Consider the following 18,509-nt stretch of genomic DNA (forward strand, 5'->3'; position numbering starts at 1 on the left):
GAGATTGGCTTCTTTGGTATTTACGCACCTTAGCAATACCGAATCAAAAGATCTCTTGTATAGGATCTGTCCATTGAGGAAGAACTTAGAAGACATCTTGCTAATGTACTTCTTATCTTATGGCCGATCGCCTTGTGGGAACTCGCCTTTCAGCAACTAATTTTTAATATCATAATACTATGGTTCTTCATCAAATTCTCCATCGACGACCATGTAGTATGCTGGTTGATTAAGGACGTCAATCCTCAACGGTTCTATTTCAAGGCCATCTTGTACCTGCAACATAGCCGATAATGTGGCTAAAGCATTTGCAAAGTGGTTTTGAGTTCTCGGAAGATATTCAAATATGATCTCATCAAAATATTGAATCGGTCTTTCGAGAAATTTGTGATAAGGGATAAGCTTGGGATCCTTCGTCTTCCATGCTCCCCGAGTTTGTAGGATAATGATCATAGAGTCTCCGTATACCAGTAGTTTCTTTACTTTTAATGAGATGGCCGGTTGTAACCCAAGGATGCAAGCTTCATATTTAGAGATGTTGTTGGTGCACGGGAATACCAACTTCGCCGAGACCGGATAATGTTGATCTTCGGGAGATATTAAAACTGCCCCGGTACTCGACCCGGGGAGATTTACAGCACCGTCAAAGTACATTGTCCATTTGTCTTGAGATATGTTCAAAATTTGGCCCCCATCATTTCTCTTTGGGTTGCTTTTAGGGGGATTTTCAGCTAACATGTCGGTGATTACTCTTCCCTTGACAGATTTTTGAGGAGAAGTTCTGATGTCGAACTCCGAAAGATACTTAATAGGGTCATTTTCGGTCAATGCTACACGGGTTATGCCATTTGGCCATCTTTCCCAACAGAGCCGATTTTTCCAAAAGATACTTAATAGGGTCATTTTTTATGACCAATTGGATGTGATAATGCAAGGTATCTTGCCTTAATCTATGGAGGACCCACACCAATGCTACACGGGTTCTTTCCACCGGTGAGTACTTAGCTTCGGACGTCGTGAACTTCTTGCTCATATAGTAAATGGCTCGTTCCTTTCGATCTTTGGGGTTAGTTTGGGCGAGTAACGCTCCCAAGGACTCATCATAGATCGTAAGGTATAAGGTGAAAGGAGCGTTAGGGATAGGAGGTACCAGGACTGGAGATTGCACCAAATACTCCTTGATCTTCTCAAATGCTTGTTGATATTCGGAATCCCACTTCACTTTTGCGCCCTTTTTTAGGAGTTTGAGGAAGGGTTTTGTTGTTTCTGACAATTACGATATAAATCTAGATATGTAATTTAGCCTTCCAAGTAAACCCTTTACTTCTTTGACGAGAGACGGAGTCCCTATTTCCCATATGGCTTTGATCTTGGAAGGGTCAATCTCGATACCACAACCGCTTACAATGAATCCAAGTAGCTTTCTAGATCCGGCGCTAAATACGTATTTTGCGGGGTTTAGCTTGAGCTTGTATTTTCTTAGCCGATCAAACAACTTTCTTAGTACTTGAACATGATCTTCCCCGGGCTTAGACTTAGTGATCATATCATCCACTTAGACTTCTACTTCCTTATGTATCATGTCGTGGAACAGAGTCACCACAGCTCTTTGATAAGTTGCCCCCGCGTTTTTTTAATCCGAAGGGTATGACCTTGTAATAGAAGATTCCCCATTGGGTGACGAACGAAGTCTTAATCTTGTCTTCTTCTTTTAGCATGATTTGATTATATCCAGAGAAGCCGTCCATGAAGGAGAACAATTCAAAGCCCACGGTGCTATCGACAAGCACGTCAATATTCGATAAGGGGAAGTTGTCTTTTGAACTAGCTTTGTTCGGATCTCGATAGTCCACGCATATCTGGATTCTCCCATCCTTCTTCTTAACCGGTACAATGTTGGCGACCCAATCGGGATATGGGACAGCTTCGATGAACCCCTCTTTAAGAAGTTTCATCACTTCTTCTTTGATCTTATCGGACAATTCATGGTTCATTCTTTCGCATGGCTGGTTAACTGGTTTGCATGCAGGATTTGTGGGCAAAGCATGTTCTACTATGTCTCGGTCCAAACCCGGCATGTCGGCATATGACCAGGCAAAGATATCCCGATATTCTTTAAGCAACGTCGTCATTCTCAAAACGTCGGTTGTAGATAAATCCCCCCTATTTTCACCTCTTTAACACTAACTGAGTCTCCCAAGTTGACAACAATAGGTTCTTCGGAAATAAGAGGCTTGGACTCTTCAAAACTATCCCATTCTCTCTTAATATCACTCATATCTGCTTCTTCTTCATCAATCTCATATGAGTAGTCATCGAGCTGATCTGAGTCACATATTAACCTGTTATGCATGGGAGGGATGGTATGCCCGAAATGCATCAAGGACGGTTAGTATGCCACAATGATGATATTACGGAATGCATGACCTATTTTAATAAAGACGTTTTCGAATTCGTTTTTGAAGAGAAAGAAAAGAGAACTAATCCTTGATCTTTTGGACATCCTAGTTCTCAACAGCCATTTTGAAAACGAAGAATCATATGGCGGATTAGGCCTCAAGTTTTATGGTCAAGGCAATTGTCATCATCGGACCAATCCGTTGTTCCATATATCCTTAATAAAACTGGAGATGATTTTTTATTGATAGATGCGACTAATGGCAATACAATACTGCACTTCTTGAATCACGAAACGAGATCTAAAGGGTGCTAAAATGGAGAAATAGCGAAAAGTTTTAGTTGAAAGAAACAAATGTAGTAAGATAATATTCAGAAAGAGCCTTTTACTCGGGGGTGGGAAAGTCGTCGTTGAGCCATTCAATGATCACATTCACCCGATTGTCCAGAAATGGGTTGAATAAATCCGACTCCGCAGCATCAGAAATATCTTCATCCTCAAGCCATTTACCTCCTTTGGAGAATACTTGAGATAAGGGATTTTCGAACATTTTCCCTTTTGCTTTCCATGCATCGGTGGCAATGAAGCGACTATCTCGGTGTCTACGACATCCTTGGTCTCCATAACACTTGTTTCGACCTTGGCCTCGACCCACATCATGTCCCGTCATTCCCTTGTATGCTAGACCAACCTTGTGATCATTTGAATTGAGACTTAAGGGATTACGAATTCCTTGGCCATACTTCCCCAATCTAGTGCCAGGAATGAAACCATTTGTAAGGAGTACCTTCCCTACCATAGTCGCAGGTTTAGATAACTCTGGAAGATTTTTCTTTGCATCGGATGGTACGTGCATAATGGATATGACATCAAAGGTATGATAACTAAGCTCATCCTCCTTTAGGGGTTCAATGCGAGGAACCATTCCTTTCAAGGAAGCGCGATGTCCCGTTTCTCCATGAATAGTGATCAAACGGCCCTGGACCACAAATTTAACCTTCTGATGTAGAGAAGAAGGTATTGCTCCCGATACATGGATTCATGGTCTTCCCAAGAGCATAGTGAAAGCGCTAGGGATGTCCATTACTTGAAATGGTATAGAGAAAGTCACCGGCTCAATGGAGATATCCAGTTCAATTTCACCCACCACATTCTTGGAAACTCCGTCGAATGAATGAATAGTCGCCTTGGACGTCTTAATGAAGTCTTCACTTATCCCCAAGCTTCTCAGAGTGCTTAGAGGACACAGATTAAAAGCTGAGCCATTATCGATCAAAACATGAGGTACCTCTTTTCCATGACACCTTACGGCGATGTAGAGAGCCTTGTTGTGGACGCGCCCTTCTCTTGGGAAATCTTCATCTGAGAAAGAAATTTGATCCTTCAATAAAATGGCTCCTACAAAGTCTCTCATTTGGACTTCGTTGATAGTCTCGGGAACATGTACTTCATTCAGTACCTTCAGCAAAACATTCTTATGCTTCTCTGAATTCTTAAAGAGATCAAGCAAGGAGATTTGTGTGGGTATTTTCCAGAGTGGGTCAATGACTTCATATTCACTGGTTCTCACAATAGATTGAAGCCTCTCGACTTCTTCTGAGGTTCTACGTTTTCTTCTCGGGCTCCATTTCTCTTAAAGCATAACACCTTCCGGAACTCATCATGGCATCAATTTCACCGGTTTCGTAATCCCAGTGTACCGCCTTCGAGTTGTATTTTTCTACGAGTGGAAGTTTAATCCTTACCGTCTTAATTCTGCCATCTTGTCCCTTCGAGACTTCCGTTACTTCCTCACAAGATGAATCTAGTGTTGACGGCTTTTCTGAACTGGAAGCTTCCCAATTATCCACCTTATTCAAATCAATCACAAAATGGATTGGGACGCCCATCATCCCAATCATTTCATCCTCATGAATGCTTTCGGGATTGTGTTCATAACGGGGCCTCGCGGGCATTGCATCAGCGACGTTTCCTTCGTCAAAGTGCCTCTGTCTTTCCCTCCTTACTCTCATGATTATACCTTCTATTATCATACCAACATCCACCATGTGTTGGAAGGAAGAATATGTATATGCATACATGCGGTCGAAATATTCTACCGGCAATGACTTGAGCATAAACTCCAATATTTCCCTTTCCGATAGTGGTGGTTGCACCATCATAGCATGCTTTTTCCACCTTCCCGCGAAGAGTTCAAAACTCTCATCTTCTCCTTTTCTGATATTTAACAAGTTGGCTTTGGTGAAGTATCCTCTAATCCCAGCTTCAAAGTGTCGCATGAAGTATTTTGATAGTTCCTCCCAGCTTGGGACCCAATCCAGATCGATTGATTGGAACCATGCTAGTGCGAGACCAATCAAGCTATGTTTAAAACTCTGGATCAACGTTTCATCGTCTTCATGATAACCAACCATTTGGCGAAGGTAATATGAGATATATGTCGGAGGACACCTAGCACTATCATATTTCAAGCAGAAAGTCACCCTCGGATTCACACCTTGGGGTGGAACATTTCTGATTTGGGTGATTGGAATGATCAACTCCTTCTGTTCATCTATCTTCTTTGAAAGATCATCGCCTTGCTCTTGTAACAACGCGATCCGTCGGTTACGTGTCTCAATAGTTCACCTTATATCTAAGATTTACATATTTTCTTCCACTATAGAAGTATTTTTTTGTTATCGCTAGTTGAGATATTTCTGCCACCATACTCGTCGGGTGACGTATATGGGTCTCCATATTAGAAAGTTGCATATGGATCCCCCGATCCTTCCGTTCATTGCGAGGGACCATCTGACTCTTAACTTCATCAACGGTTCCTACGAACTCTTTACTCTCGAGGTCGTCCATGCCACCCTAACCATCGGGAACTATATCTCCTGAATTAATGAAAAAGCTTAGCAGTGCTGAATACAAAACCTTAAAGTTGTACCCGCCGCTATCTTCTCCGAGATTGTCAACTATCTCACCCCTCTCAAGAGCTTTCTGCATGAACCTTCTATCACCTCGGCGAGTTTTTTCCAGGTGAACTTCATAATCATCTAGCTCTTCGGTTTCTTTACCATCTTGGACATTCCTTAAGTATCCTGAAGGAACTCTCCAAGTCTTCCCTCTCGTAGCTCTCATCACGAACTCCTCTACCACCATATCGATGGTTACATAGGTTCCTTTAAAGGTAGTATCTTCCATTCTCCCAATGACACCTAGGTCAATTAGCCGTTCCGGACATGCCTTCTTTTCTTCCTTGGAAATAGTCGCTCCATCGGGGTATTGTGAAGCCGGGGTCAAGATATCTTGCATTTTGCTCACGTCTACTATGAATTCCATAGTTTCTTCGTTGTCACTCTCAAATATCGCGTTCACCTCGCGATGTTCCGGTAAAGGGTTACGTTGCACATTTGGTTCAGTCCTATCAAACTCCAGGACCTTACCATCAATCAAGGCTTGCACCTTGTATTTAAGAGGAAGATAGTTGTCAACATTATGTCCCCTCTCTCCCATATGATACACGCATGTCTAGGTCTTGTCAAACCAACGAACCTAGGAGGATTCGCTTTAGGAGGCTCATTCGCAACTAATCGGTTCTCCAGCAGCATAGGTAGTAGTTTAGACAAAGGTCGAGGCAATGGGGTAAAAATAGGTGGATTTTTCTTCCTTGGCTCCAGTGGTTTAGGGATAGTCCAAGAAGGGGATCCTTGGGTAGGAGGCAAGAAATTTTTCGATTTAGGTGGGTTATGGACAAACGCCACATCACCGGTTTGCTCCCTATCTCTTCTTACGGGGTATTGGTGTCTAAAGGACAAGTCGGGTATCTTCTTCTCCCGCAATGCCCATTCATGACGCTCCGCTACCTTAATTAGGTGCGCGAACGTCCGACACCCAGAAGTGTTCAACTTATCAAAATATGCAAAGGGTAATGCCTTGATCAAAATGTCCACCAACTCTTCTTCGGGGACGGGTGGTTTCACTTGCACGCCTAAAGCTCTCCACCTACGAGCGTAGGTGCAAACGGCCTCGTTCTTCCCTTTAGCGGTCCTTAAAAGGTCCTCCCTAGTAAGGGTCATTAGAGTGTTAAACTTGTCCCAATCAGCGAGCCTTTCGGGTTTCAGCTCAATAAACCACGCTAAGGCTGCCCCAAATAGACTTTCTTGAAAAGTATTAACCAACAGCGGGATATTATCTGAGAATTAAGACATATGGCGCAAGTAGTACTTCGGATGCACCTTAGGACATCCGGTCTCGTTGTACTTCCTTACAAAGTCAGGCTCCTTGTAATCAGAAGAAAGCTCGATTTTTTCAAACGGTTTCACTTTATCAAAGCGCGAGAGCTCATACCCCTAATCGGCCAAACATTCCTCAATTTTGGCGAGTTTCTTAATCTCTTCCTCCATCTTGAGGGCTTGTTTTTCTTTCTTTTCCAAATCAATCACAACTAGAGGGTCCTTAGGTGGCCACTCGGGATTTGAAGAGGTGTTTACAGCGGGGGCCAAGTTTGCACCTATACCATCTGATGTGTTCGGAGGAGCTTGAGGATTTGGATCAATAGGATACTTTCCTTGACTGGCAATCATCATTGCCTTCATCTCTGCCACCATTGTGGCTATCATGCTCATCTGATTCTCCAGATTACCTACGGGAGGTGCGAGTTCTTCTTGCTCCGTTCTTATTAGGCGCGTTTTGCTATGAGTCCTCGTGATTATGAGTCACCTGTTTTTCACGACATTAATCAGTATTGAGAGCATTTAAAATCTGAAATGATTAATCCGTGGTAATTGTATTCCCTATATGATAATGCGTATGCATGTAACGCGTATAAAGGAAACAAGATGCATTTATTACAACCCAAATTATTCAAAAGTGTTCGAAAAGATAACAATATGCAGAACTATATGGGGGGAATGGATCTATCCGAGCCGTGGACGCTTGGATTCTTCTTGTTCCTCCGATCCATCCGAATCCCACAAATAAGGATCTTCTCCTTCTTCGGACATCCAGAGCTCCGGGTCTTTAGGGATAAACGACTCCACTCCCGGGACGTATGGTACTATGTACTCGGGTACATAGGATTCCACTTCTTCAATGCGGGGAGATACGCACTCGGGTATGTATGGTTCGACCAATGATCTTCGGTACTCCTTGAACTTCTGTATATACTCCTTGGAAGCCCTATGGATGTTCATCTCATCATCCAAAAAATCAGGCTATTCAACTTGTTGCAGCGGGGAATTCTTCAAGGCATGAAAGATAAGCTTGATTAGGGCTCGATAAAGCCTTTTCGCTTCTCTTGTGAGCTTTCCATGTGCCATATCAAATGAGAAGATCCCGGAATAAACATCTGGTGGCACTTGTTGTAGAATTCTAAACCGCCTTACCACGCGAATAGGATAATAGGCCACTGCACCGGTATGCCCCAGTAAAGGAATGGGGCTATCATCAACGCCGATAATGCGAGCCTCTAGGATCTTGGGCCAAGTCGGGCGCCATCGGATATGTTCGACCTCCAAATCTCTCCAAAACTCGACCCATTTCTTGAAAGAGTGTTTAGGTACGAGGGATTGGCACTTGAGGAAGGATTTAAGGGGATGTACATGCTCATTAATCTCATAACATCCTACTTGAAGTTGGAAAGTCTTTATGTGAGAAACAAACCACATATGAAGTAGTCCGTTGGATGCTTGGAAAATGGCCTTTTTGGAGGTTTTAAAACGGTTTAGGGAAAGGAAGGTTTCAGCTAGGATCATGTAAGAGTAGTTCCATCGGCAACATGCTTGTCGGGCTATGTGAACTATGGAGGGATCGAAGGTAGTCCTAGAGGTGGGAAATAGGACGAAGGCGAAGAAAGCTAGAACGAACACCTTTCCCGATTTATGACCGGTGTCGGCGGATAAAAAAGAGTAATTGTCGAAGAGGAATGAGAAAGTAAATCTGCGCGAGTCCATATCTAGAGGAGGTTGAGCTATATGGTCATCGAACTTGGCCCCGATGATAGCAGAATACTCTTCGAGTGTAGGGGTCATCTCGAGGCCTTGGAAGTTGAAAGTCATTGTGTGCGCATCCCATGTCTTGGCCAAAGCTTGAATAAGGGCCGGTTGATATTCTACTCTGATCAAATCCACTAGTCAACCCAAATGTCCTTCAACATATGCTTTGTTGATCGGGTTGAGACGGTCCCACCATTGAGAAAGCTCTTTGCGTGGTACCGGGATGATCTTGATATCTCCATTCCCTATGATCTAGAATATGCAAAATGATAATTCTAAAGTCAATTACCACGGATTATGATGGATATGCATGAAATGTGATGCAAATGACTAATCAAACTCCATGTCATCCTTTAGTAAAATGAGGGTCAATTACTCCCATTTGACTAAAATAAACTAAATGGGGGTAGTTATAGACCAAATCCCACCTAAAGATGGCGTGTAATTAATTAGGATCGTTTAAGTGTAATCGGGGGAGAAAGTCACTATTACAATTTTGAATTTGACAACTCACAAAATTCACAATCCTAATATAGTTAAATTCAAAGATGTTCGACCAATACATGTCAAAGGAAAATACAAAGAAAACCCAGAGGAAATGCAATAAACCCTAAAAAAAATGCCCCAAAGTCCAACTAAAACTAACTAGTCGATGTGACGTCCTCATCCGACGATATCTCCATCAACTCGGGAGGCTCAACATCTTCTTCATCATCGGAGGATATGACGATAATTTCCTCCTTCTTGATTGGAGAGTGATCCGGGGCCGTCTTGATTGCGCAAGGCCGCCTCATCAATTTCGCGTATAGCTCTCGGATCATTTCTTTTCCCCGTTTGAGCTCCAAATGTCTTGCGCAACTTGTATAGTAACAGTTTTCACCACGGATGCGACTGCATCCATTGAGTTCCCCCCCGTGGACAAATCTGAAGACATGGAATGAATCGGACTCTCGATCGCTACGTCGAATGCTCCTTCGCTCCCACATGAACACATCGGGGACATTGGTCCAACTTTGAGGTGTCATCTAGTCTAAAAAAATGATCTTCAGCCCCAATCACTTAAACGATCTTACAATTTTCCATGATATGTTCGTGAAAATGCATGCTATTCGTAATTTAAATTTACAAGCTCAAATTAAAAGGGAAAAAGCCTTACCAACCGATGTTACTCTTTTTTTGATTTTTGGTTTTAGGTATATCAACCTTCCATTCACATGCGCATGAGACAAGTGAGGTTTGACTCTAAAAAAATTAAAAAGGCTCGGGTATTGACCTAAAAAGGCTCCCGTTATACGAATTGATGAGCTGCCCACAAGCGTAATCAAACAACAAGTGGGTAGGATCATCAACCTCACATAGCGAGCGGGATTAAATATGGTCAACCCTAGTGCAATCGAACACGGGAGCTTTGCATACCAATCCCTATCTAAGGCAACCTAAAAGGGTGATTCGCGGCTCGAGTTTAGGGGCTTGTGTGTGCAGTGTCGTGATCCTCAGAATATGCAAAGAATGCCCAACAGTTTATATCAAACACCGCTTCAATATGTGCATAAATAAACACTTAAAACCCGAAACTCCATATTTGCACAAAATAGGTTAGCATAGACGCCACCCCTTATAACTCCTATCTGCACCAACATTTAACACTTTTTGTTAGTGAAAGTACCTTGCCTTCAAGAACATCTGCAAAAAACAAGGTTATAAAAACACTCAACTCTTTATCGGCTTAAGTCCTCTTAATGATTTTGCAACCATCGACATCCCCAGCGGAGTTGCCAATCTGTCGCGATCCTCTCCGTTCTTTCCCAGCACGGATAGCGAGGTTGATGAGCCGCGCTTCCAACCCAGTTGGTAGTGGATCTTGGCGCGTGGGTCCCTTCCGAGACCCATTACTCGAATCGCGGCGTGAAAAATATTTTTGGATATCGGGGTCGACCTCGGTGTGGTCAAGTGACATGTGCACGGTGTACATGCATATGGAGTCATCACCGATCAATTTTTGGAGGGTATGATTGGGAACCCTATCGAACGGTCGGGAGAAACCGCTCGATTCTACGAAAACTAGAGAAGTGGGTCCGGGGACTTGATTACGCCGAGTTTCGACTCGACGCCCTTTCGATTGCTGAAGTTGAGTGGTTTTCTAACCTAGGAATTCATGCAGATGAAATTTAGGGCGATGTAGGCTCTAGCGATTTAGGGTTGTCATGCAAACGGGAATTTCTATCCTACCAATCAAAATCAAGAATATAAAGGCGCAATCAAGATAATCTCAACCAAATCATCCAATCAATCAAGGCATGGCATGTATAATATGGCCCTATTGGCCTAGAGAAAAATCCAATCGAGTTTCGGGATGGTTTGGAAAATTATTGAGGCCAAAGGCCTAGGAGGGTAAAACGGTCATTTGGAAGGTTTGGGACCCAAAAATCACAAAATAGGGTCGGGTCAGTTGAATGTGGCCATTTACCATTTTTTGTGATTTTTCAGAATTTTTCTAATTTTTTTGAATTTTTATTTATTTTCTAAAAAATGAATAATTTTTTGGATTGGTATAAACCGACCCTCAAGACTTCAAAAATTTTCGATTCAAACTATAAGAGTCCTGAATCAACCTAAACATTTTTTAGAAATTTTTTGAAAAAATCTGGGAAATTTTAAGAATATTATTGATTTTTTTGGATTTTTAGAAAATTTTTATGAATTTTTTATTAATTTTTCGGACATGGTCAACCGGATCAACACCCGGACAACCTTACCCCGACCCGACTCGGACTCACTCGACACTAAAACGACACAATTTCTTTTTTTTTCTAAAATTTTTTTATTTTTAAAACTATTTTCCTAATATCCAAAAATACAAAAATTAAATGGACGGCCGGGATTAAACCCGGAATTGATCTCAGTTGTTCGCTCACCTAAGCCTACGTATGCCTCGCCACACTAGATCATACCCGCCCTATACACGAAATGACGCCGCATCACAACTAATCGAATCGCCACGATTTAAACCTATATCTAATCTCGACCGTCGACTCACCTAAGCTGCAAAACGACGACGCATCAGGCCCTGGATTTAAATGACGCCGCATGCCCATTAATATAAACGACACCGTTTCTACTTTTTTATTTTCTAACTAATAAACGAATTTCTGAAAATCAAATCGGACGGTCGAGAATTGAACTAACCTATTTATCTCGACCGTCGGATCTAATCCGACTCGGCCAACTCGCTCAACCGCCGAGGCGACTAAGCGACACCCTGGACCAACCAAAATGTGACACCTCGGACTTTGACTCTTTGGCCTTGCTACATCAGCATCGTCTTCAACCTCCCGACGAGCCTAAACGAACGGTCGACATCTCTCCGACGAGATCTAACGGTGAAACCTTGACCAAATCGCGCGAAACTACCTCCGATCGACTCGTCTCTACGCCTAGACTAACATACTCGAAGATCAAAGCATTTCATCGACGGAATCAAGAGCTATGAACTATGAACAGAACAACATCACAAAGTTCAATCATGGAGATCCAAGGAAAATCAGAACAATTCCTTCATATACAAGCATCTCATGGAGTTCGGGAAGCTTACCTCGAGCTCTGATTGAGCTCGCGAAGGCTAGGGAAGCCTGGCCAATGTTCGACTAGAGCGAGGCGGGTAGGAAGTTCGACTAGGGATATTTAGGCGAAATCGATGCAAAAAAGGAATGCAGATGTGCTCGGTGATGTTCCAAAAGCAAAATGCCTCAATAACATTCAAGAATTATGGCTGGAGACAAGCTCCGTCATAGATGCACAGCGAGAAAGTTGAGAGCTCGACTTACCGATTCAAGCGGTCTTCGGCAGCAAGATCGATGGCAATCGCTTCCTTGATCTTCGGGCAAGCTTTCGGAATCAATAGTGATGCTTGGATCAGCCTGGATTGGCCAGCCGAGCAGCTCACGGTCTTCGCTCAAGCTTTCGTCAATGGCGGACGACGAGAGCTTTTTCCTCTCTCTAGCTCACTCTCTCTCTATTCTGTTACTTCTCGCGAGCACGAATGAGCCTCCTCCTCATTCGCGAAGCTTCCCGAGCCTTTTATACCAACTTTGAATTTAGGCGCGCACAGGGGGTCTTCGTTGACTTACCTTGCATGTGGCCACAAGTGCAATCGGGTCGCCGAACGGCGACGGAATCGGTTAGGATTCTGTCCAAGTCCGTTAGACCCTCCGTCAAGCATGAGCGAGCGCCAATTTCACTCGTTTTTTAAGAATGTTGACTTTTTAGACTGTTAAGGCTTTGACTGCCTTGCCGGCACTCCTCCGGCGACCATTGGCCGTACCGTTGGTCTCAATCGACGCGTATCATCCCGAGGAACAAAATGCCCATGATAATTGATTCAATTAGTACCGATTGGCTTGTCAATTTGGTCGTCAAAATTAGGCTAAGGACTGTTCACTCGTGCGGAAGTTCTAAGGAAGAAGACAACACTGTTTTGGACTGGTTCGACCAGCGGTCAGACCGGTTTGAACCGGTTTAGACGTGTAATTTTCAAAATTAATCAAAATTTGTGGGGAATTTTTGAAATTAATCCTCAAAATTAAACTCGGGGGCTCAAATACTATTTAGAAATGTGATTTTACCCAAAATTTCCGATCAATTTCTATGAAAACCCCAAATTTTTCTAAAATTACAAATCGGGGAAAAGTTTAATTGAGTACCCGAATGATCAAATTGGATCCAATTACCACTGCCAATCGATTCGGAGCATATGGAAACCTTGGGAGGTAGTCCAATTTTATTGTGAAAGTCCCTGGATTAAAAGTAATTTCAAAAATTAAAAATCTCGGGGACTAAATTGCAAATAATAATTGGGTATTTTGCCCAATCCGTGCAATTCGTGCAATTGAGGGCGAAATTGATCAAATTGAACTTGCAGAGGACTGAAATTGAATGTCTTGACCTAAGATATGCAAAGTTTGTAAATAAAAAGACTCAAATTACATTTTTTAGGCAAATTCAACCCATGGTGTTGTGAAGAAACACCTACAATTTTTAATTTTTCTTGAGGTCAATATGAAAAGGGAATTAAAATAAAAATATGGAACATTTTTTTATATTTTTGTGACCTTGAGAAGTATTTTTTGTGAATTTTCTTGTATTTTTTATTTTTCAAAAATATTAAAAAAAATACGAAAAATATGAAAAATTATTTTTTGTCCAAAAATGGTTCCTTATGCTTGGCCAAGGCCACCAAACTTGATTCTTCAATTTTTTTTTTTACTTTTTATGGATTTTCTATGAATTTTTATAAAACTAACTAACTAAAAAAACTTGATCAAAAATTCCGGTGTCAACAGAGAGAGGGCATTTTGAGACTAGACGAGTGAGAATTATCTAAGGAAAACTTTGTGAGCTAAGTGAGAGAGAGTGCGAGAGTTAAGTGAAATGAAGAAAATTTTCGAAAGTGTGAGAGGAGGAATGGCTTTGAGAGTGCAGAAAGAGGGAGAGGAGAGTTTTTACTTCTGGCGGGAGAGCCTTCAGCTCTGTGTTAAGCAAAGCCGAAGGCTCTAAAATGCTCATAAAGGTGCTGTAGCACCTTTACGTGCGCCGTAGTACCAGCGCCTGATTAAAGGCGGAGCAGCACCTTCAATCGGGTGTCTGAAGGCCTTGTGAGGGGAGGGGCCCCCTCCGCTCGACAATATGAGTGCCGAGCGGGTAGGGGCCACAGCCACTACAGCCTCCCGCTTAGCATTCAAAGTGCTGAGCGGGTGAGGTCCCCCGTCACTGACCGCTTTGGGCAGTCTGCGGGCACCCGCTCGGTAGGCTCAATGTCGAACAACGGCGGTGGGACTGCCGGGCAGCTCTTCCTCGGCACCATGATTGCCGAGCGGACCCCAAACTAGTAAATATGTTTTTTTTTACATATTTTGGTAAAAAAAAATTAATCTTAATTTGGAAAAATGCCCAAAGAACTCCAAGTATCATTAGTGAAAGGATTCTTTATTAAGGGAAGAACCTACATGAACAAGCCTAGAAGAATGGAACATTCATATTTTAACTTGGAAGTATCTATATGTATACGAAATGTACATCACTATTGTTATCAAAGTTTCATTGGTCGGAATAGTTTGTAATATCCAAGAAGATAGAGTGGACTACAGCGTGAAAGCAGTGTTCTAATTGTACAACTTGTAATCTAGTATAGATTCCTTCTTTAGAAGATATTGATTGATTTTCCATCTTAAAGATCTTCACAATATATTTAATCACATGATATCTTGATTGATTGGCAATCATCCCATAGGCATGATTCTATCCATAATTGAAGCACTTTGGGAATCAAGATTTGATTGTATGGTCAACCAAATTTACGAGATCTCCAGCTATTCAACCTCAACGACTACTCTTATGTTCTCAACATTTGTCCTAAAGGTTGAATTCAAACAAAAAAGGCAAAAGTATATTTTATTAAAGCAAGTTCTTCCCTTATTTTATATTCGGCGATTATCGTGTGCCTAGTATTATAATAGTATGATCTGATTTCGTGGTCTGATTTAGATCACATGTTATCACGTGTAGTACACAAAAGTTGGCTGCTGATGAATGCGGCCAAGGATATAGTGCAAGGTCGTGCATGATCATTGTGTCCGAGGTCACATCGATGGAACAACTTTTTAAATGTACTACCGTGTCGCATCTCTAGGGGTTAGGACAACTTTTACAGGTAGGTGAAATGTCTATGTCCAAAACCCCGATTAATTATAAATGTGGGACTCTTTCGCTTATTGTAGCTCTAATATTTTTCCGGCATCGCATCTCAATGGGTTATCAAATGAAACAATGAAACGAAAACAAAAATGGGTAGTAGTGACAAGGGACAAATATGGACATTTTAATGCGGTTTTTTTTTTTTGTTAAACTATTTCTCCTCTTCTGTTATGTTGGCAGCGTCCCTGTTATGTTTTATAAAACAAAATAAATATTTTCTGTAAATTATTTTAGTTGTTGCACCTAAATTTGGGTGATCCTTGTTTAGTCATTCATTGCATCGAAAATTATGCATTAATGACCTCTAGAAGAAAATGTTAGTTAAATAATATATAGATAATATGAGCAATTTAATTAAGCCCATATAACATTGCATATGAATTAATGGACTAAAATAAGGGGATTGTAGGCTTAATTGAATTATTTGAACTAAGCTCGGGACAAAGACATTCAGTTGAGCCCATTACGAATTAACCAGATAGCATATGCATGGTACTTGGGAACTTATAAAATTGGAATAGGCCTGTGAGGACCCGAGCTAATGTGAAATCACACATTAACCCAATATGGTCTATTCTTTTTTTAAACTTAAAATGACTCGTTATGAATCAAAATTACTTAAACATTATTCCGTTAAGACTAGTTTTATTGATAGAACAAAATTATTCTACATTTTTCAAGCCATATGTGCATGCCTCAAGTTTCACATATAAATTTTGAATCACGTAAGGACCAACACATGCATGGGGTTCCCATTCAACCGGAACTACTTTTTCTTTTCTTTTCTATCAATTGCTGTGGGATGGTGCCCAACAATCTAAGAAAATTATTTTCTGTGCTCTCAGTTTTCAGAAAATATAACCACAGAACAATTTTCAGAAGGTAATCCAAAAACAGAAAAGATTAACTTAAGTTCTACCATTGAGTTGGAGTCAGATGCATATTTGAGAAAGTAATCCCCCCATATGCTTGGATGAAAATTTCCCGACCGACGTTCAACGACATGGCTCGTTTCATGAGCAGGAGAAGGGGATGGGATTGCTGAAATCTGAAGAGACATTTCTTTGTGGCTAAAGAAGAAGAACAGTAGAGGGTGGAGGCTTCTCTGTGGGTATCGATACCTTACTGATGGGTACTATTTATAGGCGCTATAGCATCCCATGTTGTAAACGTTGAAAAAAAGGGAACAGAAAAGCCAAGAGTTTATTTTATTAAAGCAAGTTCTTCCCTGTATTTCTATCCCCGAATGAGTCTCGTGCATAGAAGTAATCTAATAATAGGATCTGATTTCCAGGCCTGATTGATGTCCCACGTTATTCACGTGAAATACACCAAAGTTTTTTTTTTCTTTGTTGTTGGTCGAAAAAGTACACCAAAATTGAGTGGCTGATGAATGAAGACGTGGCAATAGGACAGCTCTTGAATGTCAAATTAAACATTGAAAGTTGAACAAATTGAAAGTTTAGCAGTCAAATTAAAAATTTAGAAATTCTTCAACGACCACATCGAACAAATTTAAACTGCAAGGATGACATCGTTGAGAAACTCTCCTTATATATTTTGAAGTTGACAAAACTATTCATGGTTTATATCGATCTTGAGTAATGCATGAAGTGTTTTATGCTTCAGGTGATACTCACGTTGAAAGGACTCCTAATATGGTTTACGAAAGGATTCTTTATGATGGGAAGAGCCTACATGAACAAGTCTAGAAGAACGGAAGATTCATATTTTAAATTGGAAGTATCAAAATTATGTGTATACAGAATATACATCACTATTGTTATTAAAGTTTAACTGGTACGAATAGTTCATAATATCGAAGAAGACAGAGTGAACTACAGCGTGAAAGCAGTGCCGTGATAGAGGAACATTGGCATGACAATCATACTACCTACGATGAGTTTCTTGTCTCTATCTTTGGGATACTTTATCTCATTGTACAACTTGTAATCTAGTATGGATTCCTACTTTAGAGGATATTGATTTACTTTCCATCTTAAAGATCTTTGCAATATATTTAATCACGTGGGATATCATGATTGATTGACAATCATCCCAAAAGCATGATTCTATCCATAATTGAAGCATTCCACTTTTGGGAATCAAGATTTGATTGTATGGCTGACTAAATTTATGAGATCTCTAACTATTCAACCTCAACGACTACTCTTATCTTCTCAACATTTGCTTGATGGCTAGCTTGGATAACGATCCTATTGAAGATTGTCCAATGGGGAGTTTGGATACGAAGGAGTATAAAAAGAGTTCGAGGCGTCGAAGAGTGAGAGAGATCAAGAATTCTAATCCCAAAATTTGAAGAAAGCTTTATATTATTTTGTCTTTCTGGAGCATACAACTGTACTAATTTGAGAAGTGTGGAAAGAGTAATAACATGTGTTTAGGTGTGAGATAGTGAGTTATATTAGCTTGAGTATAAGCAGCAAGTGGATTTCAAGAAGAAGTGCTTGAGTATAAGGAGAACCTGCTACTGTAATTTCTCTGAGATTGACCTATGAAATCTAGCCAATAAGTGGAGGTAGACTTAAACTAAGTAGAACCACCATATAGCCCTATGTGTGAAGTCTTCTCTATCTCTTTGCGCATAGTTACTAATTACTTGATAGAACCTTATGCATTGTTGAATATTATGGTAACTCCGATAATATTCACTCTCTATTTCGATGGGTCCTAATCATACGTAACTTGATATATTTAATTTCTCATTTATTTGTCAACCTCTAGGTGATACTATTAGTCAATATCAATTGGTATTAGTATTTTGAAGTGTGTTACTTTTGAGTTAACGATATGTTATGGCTAGCAATCTTGAACCATTTCTTATCGAAGGAAAGAACAATACCGTACCTCCTTACTTTGATTGGAAAGACTCAAATATTTGGAAGAACAAAATGACTATATATTCCCTAATTTGAGTTGCTATATATTCCTAATAGATGTATGCTACGAGCTCTTAGAGAATGCTGGTCGCACGGATTATTTGCTCATATGAACTTTGCAGTGAGAAGAGAAACAGGGATGTGTAGCCCTTTTGGGCAAGTGGGAGATGTTGGAAGAGCCCATTAATGGCAAAAAATAAAGATTACTTTTTTTGTGTGGCATTAGTTACCATATAATATCGGACTGAAATAGGCAATAATAATGGCGCCCATGGAAAAAATAATGATTTCTTTTTTGTATGGCATTAGTTACAACATAATATAAGACTGAATTAGGCAAGTTTTATTTGATTGCAATAATCAGATATTTGATTCTAATTCTATAAGAGGAGAAATATATACATGCCTTCTATTAGAACAAACATAAGTTCAGAAGTAATAATACTCTCCAAAAACTCTTTGCGATTTCTCTCGAAGAAC

The 18,509-nt window shown here is 40.8% G+C and overlaps 1 protein-coding gene across 1 annotated transcript in view; it reads right to left on the reverse strand.

Annotated features, from left to right (window-relative positions):
• LOC115754607 (coatomer subunit alpha-2) overlaps positions 1-18,509 on the reverse strand; it is a 496,428-nt gene that overhangs the window by 306,362 nt on the left and 171,557 nt on the right. The gene's annotated exons all lie outside the window — the stretch shown is intronic.

Source organism: Rhodamnia argentea, chromosome 5, assembly GCF_020921035.1.
Source record: "Rhodamnia argentea isolate NSW1041297 chromosome 5, ASM2092103v1, whole genome shotgun sequence".
Taxonomy (NCBI): Eukaryota; Viridiplantae; Streptophyta; class Magnoliopsida; order Myrtales; family Myrtaceae; genus Rhodamnia; species Rhodamnia argentea.